General features: G+C 51.7%; 1 pseudogene; it reads right to left on the reverse strand.

Moving 5' to 3' along the window:
• Nucleotides 1–2,475: 2,475 nt before the first annotated feature.
• Nucleotides 2,476–5,617, reverse strand: LOC120433573 (annotated as a pseudogene).
• Nucleotides 5,618–7,744: the final 2,127 nt, after the last annotated feature.

A 7,744-nucleotide genomic window follows, 5' to 3' on the forward strand; every position in this document is an offset into this window, starting at 1 on the left:
GGAGCTCCCAACCTTACCATTGCACACGTCCCAACACTTCCCAGAGGAACACGGACCAAGAGAGTTCTCTGCCCACAATAATAATATAGCCCACTTCTTGCCCAATTGCCTATTAATGTATTTGAATGGTTTTTCATATTGGTGGTTCTCCTGTGAGTGTCACAGAGCACCAACTAGGGTCAATATCTCCCAGCGTGTATCTCACTTTGTCTGTAGAAAACTTAAAGCACGTGTAGTTGTCCTTTCTGGGTCTGAATGGTCCTACCTGTGTCTGCTTGTCAATTGGTGGGAAGAGGCTGGCCAGGATTGAACAGTTGCCAGTACTCACTGCTTCTCTCGTAAGTCGCAGCATACACTCGCACCCCCCATTTGTCCTCTGGATACAGTGGAGCGGGCTCTGTAAACAAACGCGGCCTAGCTGAGGCACAAGCAACACAGTTAGACACTTGTTGTTCTTTAGCATTTTGGGCCACCCAGTCCAGCCAGAGGTTACTGTCACTGAACCCGGTGGCACGCTCGATTAAATCCTGGGGCTTCAGCCTAGTGTAATCGACCGTCAACACTCGTCTACCTTTTGGTTCATGTTCCTCTGGTGTAGCGGTTGGCAACCCGTCCCCTCCTTTTCCTGTAATATTCGTACCAAAATTTGTGACATTATTAGACATGGGATTCACTAAGTTTATCCTAATTAATCCGATCGGATCTGTCCCGAGACATCTGCCCGATTACCAGGTAGAACACGTTTCCTGGGCTCTGTGACCTGGGCAGGGTGTCCCAGGGACCCAGAGAAAGTGTGATAGGGTTTTGGGCAGTAGAAAAATCCTCTGAATGGCTATTCCTTCAACCCCTCCGGCACCTGTGGCTGCCACCCTACTCCTGTCCAACTTACCACGTTCCCCAGCCAGGGCGCACCACTGTGCCGCTGTGTATGACGCCAGCACAGGGCGGATTCCCGGCTGGAGTGAGGATTCCCTCCCTGGTGCAAAGCGTAAGGGTGGCTGCACATCCACACATCATATCCTCCAGCTGCTGTTTGCTCCTTCACAGTTAATCACTTCGCATAGATCGAACGTGTATGAGCTTGTGGACCCTTTAACGTAGTCCAGTTCCATGCCATTATATGCGCTGAGACAATCATCCCTTTTACCTGACACCTCACGCTTGGGTCTTTTCATCGGCCACATTTCGGTATTCGGTTTTTCAGTCAGAGTTGGGCTGGGCTGACCTCCGTGCTCAGGTGGGCTACGCCGTGCTATCTGCCAAAAATACAGAAAAGACAAATACCCAAAACTAATACTATCTTATATAAAAGCCATGTGGTTGTGAGAAGCATTTTACCAATCCCTCTCCTCACGCTTCTTTCTGCGTGCCTGCAAGTCAAATTTGTGCATGGTGTCGTGTGAAATGTGTATTGCTGACATACAGATTCCTTTGTTTTCTTTTTTTTTTTTTTTTTACTTTGTTACCACTCCTTTGCGTTGGCGTGGGGATCTCCTCTTTGGCTGTTCTTCTTGCTTCGGCCTCCCAGGTAGACTGCTGGTCGGCCCGTTGCACGGGTGAGAGGATTTATTTTGCCTCTGGCTGTCGTCAGCACCCGTGTTCGGTGGAGCTGGGTTGTCGTCACCAAGCTCTCGTCCGCTGCAGCACACACTGCGTCCAATGGAACCAGGTGTCGCCTTTCCCTCTCAGTCGGACCGCTGTGTTCGTCCTGGCGGTTACCTCATACGGACCTGTCCAGCGAGGCTCTTTCCACTTCCGCTTGATGACTTTCAGCCACACTGCTTTTGCGTCTGGGACCTCCCCTCCTGCTGTGGGTCTTCCAGAGGTAACCTGTTTTGTGAAACTGGACACAAGAGCTTTCAACTCATTAAAATATTCAGCATGGGACCTGTTACTTTTTCTGGGCTGCTCCACGGGACCGCTGTCCAGGGGCCGGAAACGGCCGTCCTGTCAGCAGCTCGCACGGCGTGAAACCTGTGGATTGGTTAACAGAGCATCTTATGGTCATCAAAGCAATGGGCAGGGCTGCCAGCCAATTCAGCCCTGTCTGTGCACATATTTTAGCTAGTTTGTTCTTCAAGTTTAGGTTCATTCTTTCTACTTTCCCTTGCGATTGGGGGTGGTACACTGTCCCGAATTTATGCTGAACCCCCAACATTCTCTCCACCTCGGCTAAATCCTGATTTCTAAAGTGGGTACCGTTATCTGATCTAATTCTCTTAGGAAACCCATGCCTTGGAATGTAGTGGTTAATCAAACATTTAATCACACTCTTTGCATCCTCTCTTTTAGTCGCCCATGCCTCTGGCCAGCCGGTCAGAGCATCCACACATACCAACAAATATCTGACTCCCCCTGGACCTGGATCTACCATATCGGTGAAATCAATCACAATTTCTTCTCCTGGTCTCTCTGGCATGAGAAACTTACCTGTTTCTGGCTTTACCGCTGGCTTTGGATTGTGTGCCCCACAAATTAAACAGGTTCGGCTCTCTCTTTTATCATGTTTCTCAGATCTGGGTGCCACCAGTGACACAAGTTTCTCTCCATCTGTGTCACTCCTACGTGGCCAAGTCCATGCGCCTCGCATACTTTCTTTTCAGCCAGCTTAGCTGTCAGAACCGGTCGCCCGTGGGGTCCTCGCCACAGACCTTTTTCTTTTCGGGCTCCTCGGCTCTCCCACACCTCCTTTTCCTCCTGGGTGGCTTCTTCTTGAGCCTGTCTGGCTTCCTCTAAGACATCAATGTTTGGTTCCTCGTCTGCAGTAACCTCCACCATTTGCCTTCTTCCTCTGTAGCCTGCAGCTTCTTTTTGCGGCTTCATCTGCTTTCTGGTTCCCTTTGGCCACCATTGTGTTTTCTTGAGAGTGTCCTTTGCATTTTATGATACTTACCTCGCCTGGGTCGTTCAGAGCTTCTTCTAGTTCTTCCATTTCCCTCTTATGGCATATTGGGGCATTAGTTGCTGTTCTGAAACCTGCTCTCTTCCATTGAGCAAGTTCCACGTGAGCTGCTCCAAACGCATAAGCTGAATCAGTATAAATGTTCACCTTCATGTCCTTGGCCAGTCTGAGGGCTCGAGTCAGAGCTATTACTTCAGCTCTCTGTGCTGACTGTTGGCCCTCAATTCTTCCAGCTTCTTTCACTTCATAGTCTTGTCCTCTTCTGCAAACCACAGCGTAGCCTGCTTTCAGTCCTTCTTCATCACGGTGACAGCAGCCATCTGTAAACCAGTCTTCAGCTCCGGGGATGGGCTCCGCTTTCAGATCTTCTCTAACTTTCTCTTCAGCTTCAGCTCTTTTGGCGCAGTCGTGTGGTTCCCCTGACCCCATCAAGTCCGCCATGTTTATTCCCTCATGTGTAAATGTCAGATTTGGAGCGTCTAGGACTTTGCTCAACCTCTGTTGTGTCAGTGGTGTCATAGTGAAGGCTTGTGAGTTCACGTATGCTACTACACTATGTGTGGTGAGCACTTTAAGTGGATGTTCTCTCACTACATGTGCTGTTTTCTGGATGATTTTTGCTACCCCAGCTGCGTGTTGTGTGCACGTGGGATGCCTGGCCTCTGTTGGGTTTAGTCTTATGCTAACATACATAAGCACATCTCTACCTCCTCCTTTTTTCTGAAACAACACCCCATTCACCACCCACTTGTTTCAGAAACATCAAGATAAAATGGTTCATCATAGTTGGGCGTGGCCAGGTCTGTGGCCCTTGACAGGTCTTGTTTCAGTGAAATGAACGCTGTTTCTGTGGCTGGCGTCCAGGGCAATTCAGCCTTAAGGTTTCGAACACCCACCTTTTTTATCAGGTCCCTTAAAGGGGCCGTTTTGCCTGCATAGTTAGGAATGAACTGTCTGCTGTAACCTGTCAGGCCCAGAAAGGAGAGGAGCTCCTTTACAGTTCGTGGTTTTGGGTGTGTCAGAATCTGGTCTCTGTGTGTGTTCATCAAACCCACTGACCTGTGTGCGATGACTCGGCCCAGAAACGTTACTTCCGGTCGGACCAACTGCAGTTTTTCTTTACTTACTTTGAACCCACATTCTGCCAATCGGTTCAGAACCACAAGCGAGGCTGCTGTACAGGCCGATGCTGACGGGGCCGCAATGAGAAGGTCATCAACATACTGAATTAATGTACAACCTTCAGGCAGGTGGCATGGTGACAATGCATCTTTCAGCACCTGATTGAAAATGCCTGGGGACAGTGCAAAGCCTTGTGGCAGGCGGCGTGTATCTGTATTTCTGGCCTCTGTATGTGAATGAAAAAACATCCCTCAGTGACTCATGCAAAGGGAGACAAAAGAAAGCATTAGCCAGATCGATGCATGTAAACCACTTTTGGTCCCATGAGATGGCGGTTAAAGCCGTGTATGGGTTTGGCACCGGCACAGTGTCAGTGCGCAGTATGGCATTAATGGCCCTCAGATCATGCGCCATCCTGTATTTCCCTGTCCCTTGCTTCTCCACCGGCAAGATAGGTGTGTTCCAAAATGACTGTGAAGGCTCAAGCACACCTACTTCCAACAGCCCTTCAATAGTTTCTGCAATTCCCTCTTCCGCTTCTGGTCTGTGTCTGTACTGTGGTCTGTTGATTGGTGCCTCCGACTTCAGCCGAAACAGGACGGGCGAACAATTAGCCAGGCCAACGTCCGTGGGCCCTGTTGACCACAAACTGTCAGGGAGCTGTGAAAGCGCTGCGACTGCGTCAGGGTGGTCTGTTTTTTCCCTGCCGTGTGTTCTTGAAATTTCTTTGTGTTCTACAACCACCGCGTCATTAGACAAGCAGGTGATGCGATAGGTTTTGCACTTGGGTGCGTACCAAACGTTTGGAATTTGAGTACTTTGCCACGAGCCGTTCTCCAGGGCCCGCTTGACCATCGGTCCCATTTCTCTAGCCTGATGACCTATGTGGACCGCCAATGTGACATGGGGAGCTGAATCGGAACCCATCTCGTACCAAGGCAGTTGTTCTTCCGTTAATTTCACCGCAGCTGCTACTCCTTCCGGCCCAACATAAATGTTGTGGCAACGCACGTTCCAAATTTGACCTTCGAGGTCAGATTCAAATTGTTCTCGGTATGTGTCATCGTCGTCCCTATCATAAAACAGAGTGACGTGGTAAGGGTCACGCGGCGGGGTGTAGACGGCCAGGCTCATGATCCAGGGTCTCCACAGCTCATATTGTCTGAGAATGCCGTCTTCCACCAGCCTTCCCCAGTAAATGTCAGCGGTAGCTTGTTCAGAGTCTTGGATCAGATATTGAGTCTTTGAATGTGTCCCCAGGCACGGGAACTGTCTGCCTCCCGGAAGAGTAACTGTGAGTCCATCTGTAGAACACATTATGGTGGCTCCCAGTTTCACGAGCAGGTCCCTGCCCATGAGATTTACAGGTACTTGTGGTGACACTACATATCTGTGTTTCAAAGTCTGTTTCCCCAGCTTGGTCAGTGCTGGATCAGTTAGTGGCAGAGTCATGGGAACCCCAGAGAAACCAACCACGCTCACAGTGTGGTCTGAGAGTGTTGCACTGTTTGGTGTGGATATAAGCGTTGAGTAGGTCGCTCCAGTGTCCACCAGGAAGGTCAGTGGTGTTCCTTCCACAGTCATAGACAGCATGGGATCTGCCAGTCCCACACCGTCCGGTTTCTCAGGGCCCCGTCAATATTGCTCACCCTCCCAGCCCCAGTCTGCCACTGGATACTGGGCGACTGGCGCCGCGCCTGGGTTGGGAGCTTGGTGTCCGCCTCTGTATGCACCTCTTCCTCTGGGAGCTCCACGTGCCTGGGGTTGGTAACCTCGCCCACGGTAGTTCAGGGGTGGTTCTGGGCAGTCTCTCGCCCAATGTCCTTCTGCTCCGCATCTCAGACAGGCATTCCATGACGTGGAGCTGGGATTCCCCGTACCCCGCGCCCTTTGTCCTCTCCCGGCGTAACCACCACGCCCTCTGTATGGTCTCGCCGCCCCCCAATTTCCCGCGGGTTGTCTCTGCCTTGGTGCATTGACGGGCCAACGGTCATCAGGATACAGGTTGGGGTCCAGATCTGGCCACTCAGGCACGGGATCAGGCTGTGGCTTTGCCACCATCATTTTCTTTGTGGCTTCCTTATTTTCCTTCTTCTTTTCGCTGGCTTTATCTCTCGCCTCTATCAACTGCAGTTTCAAGAGCAGCGCCTGCGCTTCCTCTAGCTCCCTCTTCTGTTTGTTCACCTCATCCTGCTCCAACGTCAGCCGATGGGTTAAATGCCTCTCCCACTGGGTGGAGTCCGCGACCGCAAAGTCTGGATTTTTCTCTAAATCAGTTCTCACCTGCTTAGGCAGCCCTGCCAACACCGCAGCCCTAAACCAAGCTCGTGATTCCCCTTCTTGGCCAGGATGTATCCCTGTCTCTGACAGCCACTGCTCTTTTGCTCTCGCTAGAAACTCTAGGGGTGTGTGTTGTGGATCCCAAACTATTTTAGGAATGGCTCCAGTATTTGGGGTCGGTGCTTCTCACGCACTGCGTTCGCTAGGGCATTTCGCACTTCGCGGTATGGCCTGTTGTTGGCGTAGCTGGTGGTTCCTGCCATTTCCTCCACGTCCGCCAGCCCACATGCAATCATCGCCCTCCCCGCTAGGGCGCGGAAGTCACCAATGGCGATTTCCTCTCCTTCCGTCAACGCATCCAGTTTCCTCAGCCATCTTGCTCCTCCCTCAGTGACAGGTGGCAGTTGTCTGGCCAGTGCTTCCAGATCCCTTACCTTGTATGCCCGGTAGATCGGTTCATGTTTGGGGCCCACTATTAGCGGCAAGCTCCAGCCTGCTCTCTCAACTGCATCCTCAGCGTCCGCTTCCCTGCTCTTGCTGGTCTTCCCCGGTCATTGGGGCGTCAAACACTGATTTGCGTTCCGCTCTGGCGTCGCACTTCAATTTTTAGTTGGATGTCTGTGCACCGTTCTACTGCGCAAGTTCAGGTTTTTGTCCGGGTCACAGCCGTCTTTTCCTTGTATTTCCTCCTCTTCTTCATCCATGTCATCTTCCGATGAAGTCTTGCCCCCTTCCATGTCAACCTCCACAATTGTCTTAAGGGGCTTATGCCCTTTGGATGAAGTCTTCAGGTGCTTTAGTTCCTCTTCCATGAGTTCCTTCAGGGCGTTCTGCTTTACCACGGTCAGCGTTTCTACTACTGCCAGTAGAGCGCCTCGATCCCCCGTGCATCTGCCCATAAACCTGCCCATCCCACCTATTCTGCCTGTTAGTAATCTGCTTGCTTGCTTGGTGGTGTGTCTGTCTTTCCTGGTTCGGCGGCTCGACCAATTCTGACCTCCCGTCTTCCTCATCCTGCGAGGACCCCTCTTCAGTCCGAACAGCAGGTGAGGCTTCGGTATGAGGCACCCCCGACCCTGCTGCTTCTCCCAGTGAGTCTGGCGTCGTCCAGGCCCGGCTACACGATGTCAAACCGTGACCCGTGGCACAGGCCGTCTGCGTCCCTGCATTCTCCCTGTTGTGTGGTTCCACCACCGTCATTTCTGCACGTTGGGTTGGCCTAGTCGTGCCTGGGTACTCGACGTTTACGAGTCCTCCTGTCACAATGCCCGTCTGTCCATCAGGGCCCTGCACCTGTCCTCCGTCTAAGGACATCACTGGCATCACATAAGGGGGAGGAGTCCCTGCTCCACCCAGCTGCAGCGGGGCGCTGGGAAGTTGTGGGATCCACGGGTATATTGCTGGTGTGTGAGGGTTATTTACTTCTTCTCCCTTCAACGT

Source organism: Oreochromis aureus, linkage group 3 (genome assembly GCF_013358895.1).
Source record: "Oreochromis aureus strain Israel breed Guangdong linkage group 3, ZZ_aureus, whole genome shotgun sequence".
NCBI lineage: Eukaryota > Metazoa > Chordata > Actinopteri > Cichliformes > Cichlidae > Oreochromis > Oreochromis aureus.